Raw genomic sequence first — 16042 nt, 5'->3', positions numbered from 1 at the left:
TCAAAGTCACTTATATTACATATTTTGTCTATTCTAATATTCATTTAAACAATAGCTGGAACACTTGATCCTCTTTGCATTCTCTATACACAGAGTGATCACCATGTGACTACCAGACTGTGTGTGTGAACAGCCAGGTATCACTAATAAAGTCACCACCGAGAGAGAGAGAGAGAGAGAGAGAGAGAGAGAGAGAGAGAGAGAGAGTGTGTGTGTGTGTGTGTGTGTGTGTTCATTTGGAGGAGGTGAGAATAGACTCAATGATGTCACTGTAGAACTGGGTCAACACTGACTGTGGCAGGTTGAATTTTTTCTAAGAAATCCTCTGTTGGCCTTTCTTTTTTGTTATCTTCTGCACCAGCTTGTTGCCCAAATGCAATTTATAATAATTATTACAGTTGATGCTAAATTATATAAAAAGATGCAAAAATTCTACAAATTGCATCTTTGGTTTTCAATATTTATGATCTGTCGCTGATTTACAGTAACCAGTTAATTTGAAACACTTGTCCTTAGACTGTGGCAGAAAGTTCATGCAAGTACAGGGTGAACATGCAAACTCCACAGAGACAGGTACAATTTTGAAACTGCAGCTCAGGAGGTAAAAGGTACTCACACTGCCTGCTGTGCCACCCTACTTGTGAATAATAAAATTTAGTTCAGTGACATGTTCAATATAATGTAATTCTTTACATGTCTGGCAGAACCAGGTAACAACTAAAACTCAATCATTCATGAGAAAATTGTATAAATCTGTATGAACTCCGGGAGGTGCAGTGGCGCAGTGGGTTGGACCACGGTCCTGCTTTCCGGTAGGTCTGGGGTTCGAGTCCCGCTTGGGGTGCCTTGCGACGGACTGGCGTCCTGTCCGGGGTGTGTCCCTTCCCCCTCCGGCCTTACACCCTGTGTTACCGGGTTGGCTCCGGTTCCCCGTGACCCTGTATGGGACAAGCGGTTCTGAAAATGTGTGTGTATGAACTCCTATATGGAAGTGGCTGCAGCTGTTTAACTTCGAGGTACTGTAAAAGCATTACCTTTTCAGAGCTGTGAAGGAAAAGGAGAAAAACGGTACTGTAACAGTCAGCTCGCTGAGCACTGATGAGTAATCAAATCTCACTGAATTTTTCCAAGTCATTTAAGTGAAACCTGATGGCTCTGATTTTGGGATCATCTGAACTGCCAAAAACTATTCAGAACTTGAATCCAAGTACATTCCTTCAGTGACCTGCCCTATATATTTGTGTTACATATGTTAATAATTACAGCACTGTTCTTTTGACATTATTTAGCATAAATGGTAATAATTATTGTAATGCAGTAAACATTTTCATTCAGTTACCTGACATTTTTCCCCAAAGCTACTTGCTGGGTTAAGTTACTTAACTTATTTACTTACTTCTACAGCCAGGTAATTTTACTGGTGCAATTAAGGGTAAGTAGAACGGTCAAGGCTACTACAGCCAGAGGTGGGATTCAAACCTATCACCTTTGGGGCCAATGGCAGCAGCAATAATCCCTATGCTACTAGCTGCCTCCGACAACCCCCAAGACATTAAATTGGATATTTACTCTAGAGGCCCTTTAAAAAAACCACTCATGCTTTTTGCATGAACTTTGTTTGTTTGTTTTTGAAAGGTATTCATCATACTATTCCATCTTGTTTATGATTTTATGCTGCATATGTTTCCATTTTTAATACATTTGTCATTTTTAAATGGTAATTAACAGTTTTGCCTTTTTCAGTAACAGCCCTACTATGAAACTAATTTATAGCAGTGCCTTTAAGAGAAAAACACATATGTCACACATGCCACCTTCTCTTACACTTTGCTGATTCATGTTTGTTTACATTTGTAGTCCATTTAAAACTGCTCTGTGCTCTGTCTGTTTAAATTCTGCCTTCAGACCCAAAAGGGACAATGTAAACATATATTTTTTCCAGTGCAGTTTTTGTAAACATTTCCGCAGTTGAGCTTTTGTCAGGCGCTCCTGTCTGGGGTCACCGATTTTTCAGCATTGTGTAGACTGCTTTCATAATAACAGGGTGCTGTCAGTGCTGTACTGGGATCTGCTGTGACCTTTGTGTGACACATGCCTACACACACCCAGCAGCTACCATGACGGGCTCTGCAGTGCATCCTTCACACTAAATTCTATTGGTCCCTGCTAAGAATATATTGATGGGATTATGTACACCTGGATATTCCACTCATTTCAGAGGGTTTTCCAGTTTGTCTGCGTCACTGGGACCTGCGAACATGGTTAAATAGACATATGATGACTTCAAGGGATGCGCTTAAAAGCACAAGGGACAAAACAAGTCCAGCAATGACTAACCAGCTGGATCATCAGAAATATTATAAATAATGCAAATACACATTTAGAAGCACACATAAACGTTTTCAAAGAGTCTGCTTGCTTTCTCAGGACTTCAGAGGGTGCTCAAGGTTGTCCGTGCCAAGTGATGCAATAAGGGTGTGCTGCTTGAGTCAGGGTGAAGTCACTCTCCTGAGACCCTGTAGAGAGCAGGCCCACACCCTCCAGACCCTCTCATGTGGGCCTCATGACTTTAAAAAAAACTGGTGTCGGAGTTTAAACCGGGTTTCACTCCTTGTGGTTCAGAGGATGAAGAACAGCAGCAGTGCTGGCACATCTCCAGCCCTCACCAGTGATGAAACACAGTTACTTTACACTATTTACAGCAGCTATTGCAGACTCCTAACCACTCTGACATTCAAAGCTTCGCATTCCATTTTAACGTTCACACTTTTCATAAAAGTGGAAATTTCACTGAAGCAGCTTTGAATTAAAAATCCTTCAGTCCTTGATTACTACCTTACCTTCTTATTCAGCAAAGTACAAAAAATAAGAAATCAAGTACAATATGATGCAGGTATTACATAGTAATTAGTCCTAGTTTAATCCACAAAAAAAAATTCACAACATTTGCTAAAATTACATATATTTAATTGTCAAAACTTGTAGTGGAGTCCTCAGATGCTTTAACCTCTGATTTGTATACTTTCCTATGTCTCTGAGAGACAAAAATGGACATTTTTAGTTTAGCTGTTGCATGTTTTCAAAGCTCAACCACCACTGCTTTGTATTTTACATCGACAGGGATCTTATGTTCTTTACACCAGATAGAAAAGATGTCAACGCTATTAAAAAGATCGTGATAAGCATCACTACACCACACTTAGTGTTTTCTAAAAATCATAGGACAAGGACTAAGATTTCAGAGAGATGGCATAATGTCTTGCACTAGCTAGCAAATATAATTACAATTTGCTGGCAAGAAAACATGACTAGGGACAGCATAGTGTTCCACCAAGGGTTTCTGGTTTTTGTTAGACTCGGATCCCTTGTTTGGCACATTATATTGCCAAATGAATGCAGGGAATCATATGCTCCAGCAGCTGAAGAGCTGTGTTATATTGGGAAATGTAGGAAGCGAACAGGATCACAGTACTGTGGGTTTTATACTCTTAAACCAATACTCAAGGTTTGTTACAATAATCTGGTGCTAAGTGAATTGTGGCTGTGGAACTGTACTCACTGCTGTGTAGAGCAGTCTCTGTCTGAGTTTCCCAGCTTTGTGCATTTGCTGCAGATGCCCAGCTGGTTTTTGTTTGCAGAAGCAGTTAGAGACAATGTTTAACCTCCCAGCTGAAGCTTTGGAGAGAATACTTTAAAGCAATGAAGGAAAATGTTATCTTGTAAAAAAAATTATGTCCTGTAGCACTGGAAGAGAGGATGGTCATTGTAGCAAGAGAACATTGTAAAAATACATTTTCACCTACTGCTGAGCATTTATGATGACTAGTACGAGAAGCCCAGAAAAGGAGTTAGATGCTTTCAGCCAGTACAGTAATTTGAAGCAGGTGGTTCACTGGTTTAAATTAATAGCATGTAATTTAAATTATTTATTTGTTCTTATTTCTTAAGGATGTGAAAGCCTTACTAGGCACATTTAAAAACCACATGTGAAGAACAATATAGACTTATCATTGCACCTGAAGAAGGCAAAGTTGGACTGATGGCAAAAACCAAGGATCTCAAGGCTCAAAAAATATTTAGAGAAACAAACAAATATTTGTGTGTCGTAGGAGTACAGATTACACCGAGGTAACACTAGCTGATCCATGGCTGTGAAAGCAGTGGAGGTCTTTTTCATGATCAGTTAAATATAGCAGAAATATGAGCATTAAAGCATGGAAGAAAAAAAGATCTGCTATAATCTATGATGTAATTAATACCTGTTGCAATTCCTCCAGCAACATTACAGATAGTGATTAATCAAAGCTGAAAGAAACAATCAAGCACTTGTCTGTCTGTTTCTGGTTATACAGATGGAAATAAGTCATGCATGCTGGATGCTGTCATGAATATATCAGTGTTTGAGTGTAAGTATACGCCATCAATAGTAAAACAGAACTCACAGAGGATACAGTAAGACATTGCACTAGTACTGAAACTTGATATTTTTCAGCACTCTGGTCTACTGGATTTTGAATTCCCTGAAGATCGACTGCTTTTTAAACTGTTTTAATTTCTATAAAGAAATATATCTGTCCCTCATTTAAAAATTACTGCATTCTTTATAACTGATAATTGTTTCCACCACAAGCGGTTGTTGACGATGGATGGGTTTTCTTGATACATCACTTTTTATTTCATGCGTCATGTGGCAAAAAAAATCTGTTTCATTGAACAATTTTAAAGACATTTTTTTAAAATAATAGTAAGCGTAATAGCAGCAATAATACCCAAAAGCAAACTATTTGGAAAGCTTGAGTCATGCAACACTTCTGGGTCTGTGATATAACATCACATGCTACACATATATTATTTTTGAAAATGTGAACACAGAGGACCCAGATCTTTTTGCCCCATGATGTTATCTTGTCATTGAAAGTCATTTTACTGAATATCTGTTAAGGGACTGAACTCTTGCTTTTTATTCATGTTTCATTCCTCCCAGCAATGACTTCCAGATGTGTTCCAGCACTGTACAACTAATTCAGTATGCAATAAATGTATTTTCTGTCCTCTGTTCCTTGATCGATCGCTCAGGATACAATGCTGGCAAGAAACAGAGCCAGACTCCTGCAGACAAGCTCGGAGTTTGTGATTGTACAAAAGCAGATATGGAGGTACGTTCCTTCTAAAATAATCTGTACAATCTGCACAGCCAGCAGGAAAGACATTCATGGTTAGAGTGTGAGATGTTGACCAACATCAGTCTTCTTCTTTCATATCTTAAATTGTTAAGATTCAAAGGAAAACTGGAGAATACACAATGAAAACATTGAATGTTCAATCCAACTTTTAACTCAGCCTGTTTAACCACAAAACAGACAAAAACAACAAAAATATGAATATTAAATGACAACAAAAAGCAAGTAGCCCAAGCAGTACTGCAATCAGCCAGAAATGATGCAAATGTTTCATAGCATGATATGCAGCAGATGTACTTTGATAGAAAACAACAAGAAAAGTTCCCAGCTGCAGTATATCCTGAAAAGCTGAACAATCGAATAATGTTCATTAATCTGCTTCACACACATTATGGGGTGTAAAAAACCATCATCACGTTTGCTATGCCAGGATTTCTAAAAGGGCCACAATCTAACTAAGAGCCACAGGTACTCGATGAAAAAGCTTGAGGAAAAACATCTGTAGCTGTCCGCAGGTTTAATCTAGTAACTGAGTCGCTGAAACATTTCTCAGTAATTGTAAAACTGGAGGAATATAGAAGGCTGTGTCACTTATCTTAGATCTGAATTATGTTTGGTTCTGTTATTCCAAATGCAAAGCCTGGGAAGAATTTGTGTTTCAGTGCTTCACTTGACTTCTTACCCTTTCTTATTCAGGAGAGCAGGAAAGTAATTTTTGGAACGTGAACAAGAAGTGTACAAACATCAGTCTTCACTATTCTGTGAAAACTGATGTTGTGTTTATTTAGAATATACAGTTTGTATATATATGTATATAAACTATGTGTTATGCATTTTCAATGAAAAAAACACAGACATCAGAAAAAGTACACAAAATAACAGGATTTCTTAAAGGATGCTAATGTTCAGAAGAGCCTAACTACATCTCCCTCATAGCAAGAAAATCCCTCCTCCTAAGGGACTACATGGCATTCATCTTTCCATTTGTTTATTGTTTAATACCTGTTATGTATCCCATATGTTATCCTTACTGGATGCCTCAGTAAGTTGAGGAGTAGGTAACTCACACAGAGTCCAAAACTGCTTGTCCAGAGCAGGCTTGCAGCAAACCAGAGCCTAATCCAGCAACACAGGGTGCAAGACTGGAGGGGGAGGGGACACACTCAGGACAGGACACCAGTCTGCCACAAAGCACCCCAAACAGGACTTGAACCCCAGACCCCCCACACAACAAGGCCCTGGCCAATCCTGCTGCACCACCGCACTCCCCACACAAAATATAATGAAATGAAAATAAAATTAATTGTTTTTACCTAAAAATCTAGAGTTGGAAAAATTTTTTTGCAGAAGGCTGAAGAAGTTTTTTGTGCACAGGTCCATGTTTGTTACTACAGTTGTATGTAATTCTAAAAACCTTTACATATGCAATTGAAATGTTAAAGAATATATATGTAGTTTCCAGGAGCAAACTGTCACACTCATGACCACACCTCAGACACAAGCATCTGGCCACAATCAACACTGCAAAGTATGCAGGGCACCAAACTGCCTTCTAGTTGTGGAATCTCGTCAGAGACAACTGTCCTTCTACTGCTTTCCAATCATCCTGATGACCTTACCTTTTCCTGTTCCTTCGCCCTCTCCTCCTCGCTCCCCTACCCCACTCCAAGTCTCCCATGGCTACAACCTCTTGCTTTGTCCTTCTAACCATGTCTCTGGATCCTCCCCACAACGTTTGCTGAACTACAAGACCCTTGGCCTGTCTCCGTCTACGAAACCTGCCTTGTCCCTCCTGTGCGAACTAAAAGATCCTGCACTTGGGTCCTACATCCAGTGTGTTGACTTTGTGCCGTAACACGAAGAGGGAAAATCTAAAACCATGTACAAAACATTCGGACATTAAGAGGTGAGTGTATGTTGTTAGTGTTATTTATTCTATTCAATTTGTTACACTGCTTTTTCTTTCTGATATTAGAAACCATTCAGGGTGATTCTGCGGTAAACTTGGGAAGGACAACAAACCGGAATTTGTCCCCATAAGACGTAATGGAATCAGAAATTTCCTTCTCTGACTTTTTGATACTGGGTCCGTTTTTAAAAACAAATTAGGACTGGTTAATGATGGATAAGTGTGCTAAGAAAGAACATGCCTGCCATGTTCCGCGTCCGGAAGTGAGAGGACAAACCCAAGTGCAGGGCAAACAGGAAGTTTATTAGAGTAATCCAATAACCATGGTCTCAGACAGGCAAGGGTCACCGAGGGACAATCGTTGTCAAGGGGAAGATCCAGAAGAAGGCGTGGGTCCAGGAACACAAGAAAGCGGGGCGAGGGGCGAGGGGCGAGGGGCGAGGGGCGAGGGGCGAGGGGCGAGGGGCGAGGGGCGAGGGGCGAGGGGCGAGGGGCGAGGGGCGAGGGGCGAGGGGCAGTAGTAAGGTGTGTCGTGGGAAGCTTGGGCACAAGGCAAACAAGGTTCCGCATCAGCCTTGGTCCTGTCGCCACCTTTTATGCTCCCATCCTCAATGGTTCCCAGGTGTAGCTCGTACTGGTAGCATGGGCGTGGCAGTGCCACTCAGTGTTTCCTGCTGAGTTGGTTTTGTTCAAAATTCAAAGTGGTAATTCCTTAATTAATTAAGTACATTCATTTGTTACCATTTGTGCAGGGTCACAGGGCATGAGGCAGTGTACACCATGGACGGGATGCCAGTCCATCACAGGGCAAGCACACACAGTCTTTCACTCACACATGCTCACACTACAGGCAGTTCAGAGGTATCAATCCACCTGAAACACATCTTTGAATTGTGGAAGGAAACCAACACACACAGTGGAAGAACATTTAAATCCTGAGGAAGACTGAAGCCATATCCAAAAACATTTAAGATTTCAAAGTGATACTTATTTCAGACACTGATGGACAGTGTAAGGTTCTATAACATAACTAGGGATTATGTTGTGAAATGACAAAAATTTTGAGAAAAGCAACAATTCTGGGATAAATAACTAAACGCTCAGGAGTGGTTTTTGTGTTGCTAAAAATCTGCATGTAATAAGTGTGTATTTATTATTATTACTTCTACATTTAACTGATGCTTCTCTCCAAAGTGGCTTACAGTGTTAAGCTACTTACAATTATTTATCCTTTTATACATCAGGGTAAATTTACTGGAGAAATTTAGAGTAAGTACTTCGCTCAAATTTACAACAGCACACACACACACATTTTCTGAACCGCAGCATTACGTGAGATTTGAAATGGCAATCTTCAGATCAAAATGTAGCAGTTCTAATCACTACACTATCAGCTGCCCTCTAACAAACAATAAAATTTATGAAAGAGTCTGCTGTTCTGAGTGAAGACGAAGCCATTTTTGCATTAAGTGGGGAAAAAAGACAATACAGTATCTGGTGGTTTGCAGGACTTTGCTAACAGTGGAAAAATAAAATCCCTATTGTCAATACTCCCACCAAAATATGCAAATTAGGACTGCAAATTTGCAAAAGAGGCAGATTAGCTGTCCCTGATACTGCTGTGACACTTTTCAGGTTACTGAGGGGGTGCAGTGGCGCAGTGGGTTGGACCGCAGTCCTGCTCTCCGGTGGGTCTGGGGTTCAAGTCCCGCTTGGGGTGCCTTGCGGCGGACTGGCGTCCCGTCCTGGGTGTGTCCCCTTCCCCCTCTGGCCTTACGCCCTGTGTTGCCGGGTAGGCTCCGGTTCCCCGTGACCCCGTAAGGGACAAGCGGTTCTGAAAATGTGTGTGTGTGTGTGTGTGTGTGAGTTCAGATGCTTACCTTGAAGGAGACTGGAACAAGGAGTCACATCTGCTTTTAACATCAGTGAAAGGTAACAGTCAGGATGCTATTGTCCTGAGCCCCATACGGTTCTCGTTTGCACTGTATCATTTCCTGTAATGTAAATCAATGGAAAATGGTAAACTCAAAAACATTATTTGGGATACAGAGTATTTCACACTGATACAGTGTATTTTTGCATAAGTGCTGTTTTTATACTTCTGTGGCAGTCTACAATAAATATACTGTATACACTTTAGGGATGCTGAATTTAACATTCACTTTATGCTGACACTGTAGAATATGTTTTGTAGTAGAGGCACAGAAAATCAGAATTTAAACATTTGTCATTCAATGTAAATCAGTGCATGCTCCCCTTCTAACCATCCTAGGTTTTACAAAGTAGGTAAAACCTGGTGACACAGGCATTTTTCTCAGGTTTCTGAGAGTTTTCCAGTAAGTACTGTAAGAAGAATCACAGCTTTTTAATAAAAAATGTGGCCACTGTGCCTGTCTGCGCAAGCTCATTTAGACGCATGAAGCTGTCACATGTAAATTAAATTCTCTTTGCTGCTTTAGCGCCACCTCCAGACATGACTAGATGTCTCCTGCATCTCAATCACGGGTTAATAGCACATCTTCGATATCTCAATTGTTTACAGAGCTGGAAATCTATACAGTGCTTTCTTGACAACCCTGAAATTAATGCACTCATTATCATTGTCCACCTGTCCACGTCAGGGCCATGTGGTCTGGAGCCTTGTTCTAGATACACTGGGTGCAAAGCAAAGCACAGTGCCCCCCCCAGAGGATGCCTGTCCATTGCAGAGTAGCCAGACACACACACTCACTTATGCACTAAGAGCCATTTAGAGTCACCACTCAATATAACCTATAAGAGGAACATGTGAATATGTGAACTTGGGGAGAAGATGCAAACTCCACACAGACTGAACCCATTCGAAACTATGGCCTAACAGTCCATGGAGTAACCATGCCACCTGAAATTATCTTCAAAAATTAAATATTTTTCATTACAAAGAACCATAAAAGCTATTCAAAATTTAAGAGAAAAAAAATACACGGGAGAAAAGTTTTATAATAGAACAAATGGAATATATTTTAGTTTCTCCTCTTAGAAATTCATAATTAAAAAAAAATGGTTTGTGGCAAATCAGCACACATTTTACACATGTTCAAGTTTGTTAAATAAGGTAAAACACATAGTGACTTTGGAATGCTATTTGGTGCTATATGTAGTCTTACATCACATTTTTAATTTGTGTTTTTATATGATTTAGATAATTTAATTGCAAAACAGCTCTTAAAATGGTGCATGTTAGTGTTTCTTTGGATGATAGGTCTCCACTTATGATCAGAAAGAGTCGAGGTACAGCTGATTGCATGTAATACTTTATATTACATGCTCACAGAGGTAATAAATGCTGAAAACTCCTCATAGAAGCTAAAGTTAAAGGTGAGCTCAATACATGATACCACCTACTTTGAGTTACTCACCCAATTTGAGTGATTTTTGACTGGTTGCTTTACATTTGTACTTGAATGTAGGCCTGTGGCCTCACAAACACAATATCTTAAACTAATATCCCCTCTGGTGGCTCACAAAGGTCTTACAGTTCCACATATTGCAATAACTGTACTTTAGAACATCAAATCCAATACATCTTTTTAAAAAAGTTACAGTTTTTTTCATAAATTGCATGGTTGTGAGACTGAAAATATTAGGTATTATAATACTTGATTCAGGTAGTATTAAAAAATTATTTAGTTTGGACTTCAATTTTCTGTAGTAAATGAATTGCGTTTGTGAGGAGCTAAATACCTTCCTTCCTGTTTTCCTTGCTTTGTCAGTGCAAAAAGTATGATGGTTACAAATGCCTTTCAAAACGTTACCTTCTTCTTTCAATTTATCCTTTGTACTTATTTCAATAATCTCGAAACGAAATATTCAAGACCATTTCACTTAATATGATATTCGTTAACACAAAATCATCATGTGTATTCAAAAGAGTAAATGAATATTTAGTCACAGTTGTGATAAGTCCATTTGTTTTTTGCTCACAAATAAAAAGCTGGATAAGTTCATTTCAGTTTAGTTCTATTTATGTTTTTTTAAGCCCTGTTATATTTATTCATTTAACAGGCACTTTTTTCCAAATGACAATCAGTCAGTAGTATGTAATATTTAGCTGACACTTATTCATCCAGCATAAATAATGGAAGGATGGAACACTTACCGTGTTAGGTAAATTATTTAAGAATGTTCATAAATTGTAGCGCAATGGATGCAAAAGAAGCAACAACATATGTATCTCCCATTAGTGTAGAAAACATACAGTGAAATACTGCAACATACTGTATATGCATTGGATTTTCCTCAACATGCATTTTATCACCATAAGAGACAGACACACACACACACACACTTTCAGAACCGCCTGTCCCATATGGGGTCCCGGGAAACCGGAGCCTACCCGGTAACACAGGGTGTAAGGCCAGAGGGGGAGGGAACACACCCAGGACAGGACGCCAGTCCGTCACAAGGCACCCCAAGCAGGACTCGAACCCCAGACCCACCAGAGAGCAAAACCATGGTCCAACCCACTGCGCCACCATACCCCCTAGTACCATGAAAGACATTTATTTTAAATAAAAATGTAAAAAAAAAAAAAATCCACTTTCAATTAGGAGTTAAAATTCTTGCGAAAATATGTCTCACCGTGAGACTAGCAAGTGTCTGATACTGAGACATGGGCACAAAGAGAACAAAAATAAAAAATAATAAAAAAACACTAAACAGCATATTAGTCTGGATCTTCCTCCAGACCTATTCGCCTTGGGAGACCCTACCAGGAGCATACCGCTCTCGACGACATAGCTCTGGAGATCCCTAGATCACGCAAGCCCTTCCTGGATCGGGGCCTTGGTGTGGCAGAAGGGCTTGCGTGATCTAGGGATCTCCAGAGCTATGTCATCAGGAGCAGTATGCTCCTGGTAGGGTCCCCCAAGGCGAACAGGTCTGGAGTGAAGATCCAGACTGACACAATCCTAAAAATCCCTATGGCAAATGGGAACAAAAGAACGTTTACCCTGCTCGGAATAGGGTCACCGAGACCTACCCCTAGAGCCAGGCCTGGCGGTAGTGTTCCTAGGCGAGCGCCTGGTGGCTGGGCAGCCCACGTAACCCAGCCGGGCTCAGCCCGAAAAGGCATCGTTGGGGGGCCATGTTAGCCCACCACCTGCAAGGTCCATCATGGGGGTCAGGTGCAACGTGTACTAGGCAGCGAGAGGGGGCGGCCCCTCGCAATAGAAACTGGCTCTTGGCACGTGGAATGTAACTTCACTGGGGGGGCAAGGAGCCGGAACTGGTGCGGGAGGTTGAGAGATACCAACTAGATATAGTTGGGCTCACCTCCACTCACAATTTTGGCTCTGGAACCAAACTCCTCGATAGGGGGTGGTCCCTCTCTTACTCAGGAGTTGCACAGGGTGAGAGGCGCCGGGCAGGTGTGGAGATACTCACAAGCCCCCGGCTGGCTTCCCATACAGTTAGAGCTTATCCCGGTGGATGTGAGGGTTACCTCAATGCAACTGAGGGTCGCAGAGAGGAAAACTTTGACTGTTGTCTGTGCTTATGCACCAAACAGCAGTTCAGAATATTCCACATTCTTGGAGAGAGTGGGTGGGGTTCTGGACAGGGCCCCACCTACAGACTCCATAGTCCTGCTGGGAGACTTCAATGCTCATGTTGGCAGTGACTGGGAAATCTGGCGGAGGGTGACTGGGAAGAATGGCTTGCCCGATCTGAACCAGAATGGTGAAATGTTACTGGACTTCTGTGCTAGTCATGGAATGTTCGAACACAAGGATGCTCATAAGTGTACTTGGTACCAGGGCTCCTAGGGTCAAAGGTCAATGATTGACTTTGTAGTCGTTTCATCTGACTTGAGGCCACATGTTCTGGACACTCGGGTGAAGAAAGGTGCTGAGCTGTCAACCGATGGTGAGTTGGATCAAATAGCAAGGAAAACTCAGGGACAGACCCAGTAGGCCCAGGCGTTTAACAAGGGTGTGCTGGGAACGACTGTCGGAGGACCTTGTCCAGAATGATTTTAAGTCGCACCTCTGGGAGAGCTTCTTCCATGTCCCGGAGGAGGTAGGGCACATGGAGTCTGAATGGACCCTGTTCAAAACCTCCATTGTGGAAGCAGCCAGGCACAGCTATGGCCAAAATCTTGTTGGTGCCAGCCAGGGCGGCAACCCAAGAACCCGCTGGTGGACACCGGTGATGAGGGAAGCCGTCAAGCTGAAGAAGGAGGCCTTTAGGGCCTGGTTGGCTCTGGGGACCCCTGACTCAGCAGACAGGTACCGGCAGGTGGAAAAGGAAGCAGCGGCTGCGGTTGCAGAAGCAAAATCCGAGGCACGGGAGGAGTTTGGAGAGGTCTTGGAAAACGACTATCGGTCACCTTCAAAGAGGTTCTGAAGAACCATCCGGCAGCTGAGAAGGGGTCGGAGGAGTTTCGTTCAGGTTGTGCTCAACAAGAGTGGAGAGACTCTGACCTCTGATGAAGACATTGTCGGGAGCTGGAAGGAGCAATTTGAGGAATTCTTAAACCCGAGTGATATGCCTCCCTTACAGGAGTCAGGGCCAGAGGTTTCCGGGCTGTCAGAGTCCATTTCCCTGGTGGAAGTCCCTGAGATAGTTGGTAAGCTCCACGATGGCAAAGCACCAGTGGTGGATGAGATATGCCTGGAACTGATTAAGGCCCTAGATGTTGCAGGGCTGTCATGGCTGACACGCCTCTGCAATGTTGCATGGACCTTGGGACAGTGCCTTTGGATTGGTAAACTGGGGTGGTGGTCCCTATTTTTAAGAAAGGGGGCAGGAGAGTGTGTGCCAGCTATCGGGGTATCACACTTCTCAGCCTCTCTGGGAGATTCTATGCCAGAGTGCTGGAAAGTAGGCTCCGACCAATGGTTGAACCTCAGATTGAAGAGGAACAATGCGGATTCCGCCCCAGCCGAGGAATGGTAGATCATCTTTTTACCCTCTTACAGACATTTGAAGGGGCATGGGAGTTCGCTAATCCAGCCTACATGTGTTTTGTGGACTTGGAGAAGGCCTATGACCGTGTTCCCCGGGAAATTATGTGGGAGGTCCTTAGGGAGTATGGGATACCGGGGCCACTACTGCAGGCCATTCGGTCTCTGTAGATACGAAGCGAAAGCTGTGTCTGCATACTCGGCATTAAGTCAAGCCTGTTCAATGTGGGTGTTGGACTCATCACAGGATTGCCTCCAACACGCACTGGAATGGTTTGCAGCCGAGTGTGAAGTGGTTGGGATGAGGATCAGCATCTCAAAGTCTGAGTCCATGCTTCTCTCATGGAAAAGGATGGCATGCCCCTCCATGTAAGGGGAGAGAATTTGCCCCAGGTCGAGGAGTTCAAGTATCTTGGGGTCTTGTTCACAAGTGAGGGGAGAAGGGAGCGTGAGATCGGCTGCAGACTGGGAGCAGCGGCAGCAGTAATGCGGTCGCTGTACCAGACTGTAGTGGTGAAGGGGGAGCTGAGCCATAAGGCAAAGCTCTCCATTTACCGGTCGATCTATGTCCCTAAACCTCACCTATGGTCATTAACTTTGGGTAATGACCGAAAGAATAAGATCGCAGATACAAGTGGCTGAAATGAGTTTTCTCCGCAGGGTGTTGGGACTCACTCTCCATGATAAGGTGAGAAGTTCAGACATCCGGGAGGAACTCAGAGGAGAGCCACTCCTCCTCCACAATGAGAGGATCCAGTTGAGGTGGTTCGGGCATCTGATAAGGATGCCCCCTGAGCGCCTCCCTTTGGAGGTATATCAGGCATGGCCAACTGGGATGAGGCCCCGAGGTCGGCCCAGGACCTGCTAGAGGGATTATATCTCACGGTTGTCCTGGGAACAACTAGGGATCCTCCAGGCTGAGCTGGAGGAAGTTGCGGGTGACAGGGGCAGTTAGGCCTCTCTGCTCTCCCTGTTGCCACCACGACCCTACTAGGACAAGCAGGATAGAAAATGGATGGATGGATGGATGGATGGATGGATGGATGGATGGATGGATGGATAAACAGCGTATAGCTGAGATAATCTGTACAGTTAGTCCCTAACCGATGAACTTTCAATTGACAAACTTTTTGTCCTTACAGACTTATTTCTGAACTTATTTCTTTAGCATTTATTTTTACTTTATTTTTTTCCTCAGAGAGAAGTTGTGGTGATGCGGTGGTGCAGTGGTGTGGTGGATTTGGCCTGTGACTGCTGTCTGGTGGGTTTGGGGTTTGAGTCCCATATGGGGTGCTTTGTGATAGACTGGTGTTCTGTCCTGGGTGTGTTCCCTCTCCCTCCATCCCTATGCTGCTGGGTTAGACTCCTGCTCAGGACAAGCAATTTCAGTCAGCATGTATGTTTTTCCCAGAGAGAGCTTGCAAACCAATTGAAAGGGTGCACCAAAGCTTTACCCGATGCACTAACAGATAATAACTGTGAATAGTAAGCGCTGCCTTCAGTTTTTCAACACCCTGCTTTAGCTCTTGCCAGGATTCTTTATTGTGCTTTGTTTACATGGCATAAAAACCCCATCTTTGGCTCTCAGAATGTGCAGGCATGTGCACGAGGCACCCTGGCTCACCAGAGCAATGTGCTGGTCTGTCAGCCTGGTACCTGTGAGCTGCTCAGTTCTGTCAACAGCTGAACAGTAACACTGTCATCTCCCCTCCCACAGAGCTGTCATGGTGATGACACTTACATTCAATCACTTAGCTGATGCTTTTCGTCACACTGACTTACCATGTTAAGGTACTTTACAACTATTCACCCAGTAATACACCTGGGTAGGGGGATGAGGTGGTGCAGTGAGTTTGGTTTTTACCTGCTGTGTGGTGGGTCTGGGGTTTGAGCCCTGCTTGGGGTGCCTTGCGGTGGACTGGCATCCTATCCTGGGTGTGTCCCCTCAGCCTTGCACCCTGTTTTGCTGGGTAAGGCTCCGTGACCCTGCTCGGGACAAGCAGTTGTAG

Source organism: Scleropages formosus, chromosome 6, assembly GCF_900964775.1.
Source record: "Scleropages formosus chromosome 6, fSclFor1.1, whole genome shotgun sequence".
Classification (NCBI taxonomy): domain Eukaryota; kingdom Metazoa; phylum Chordata; class Actinopteri; order Osteoglossiformes; family Osteoglossidae; genus Scleropages; species Scleropages formosus.
Note: the sequence above shows the minus strand (reverse complement) of the source record.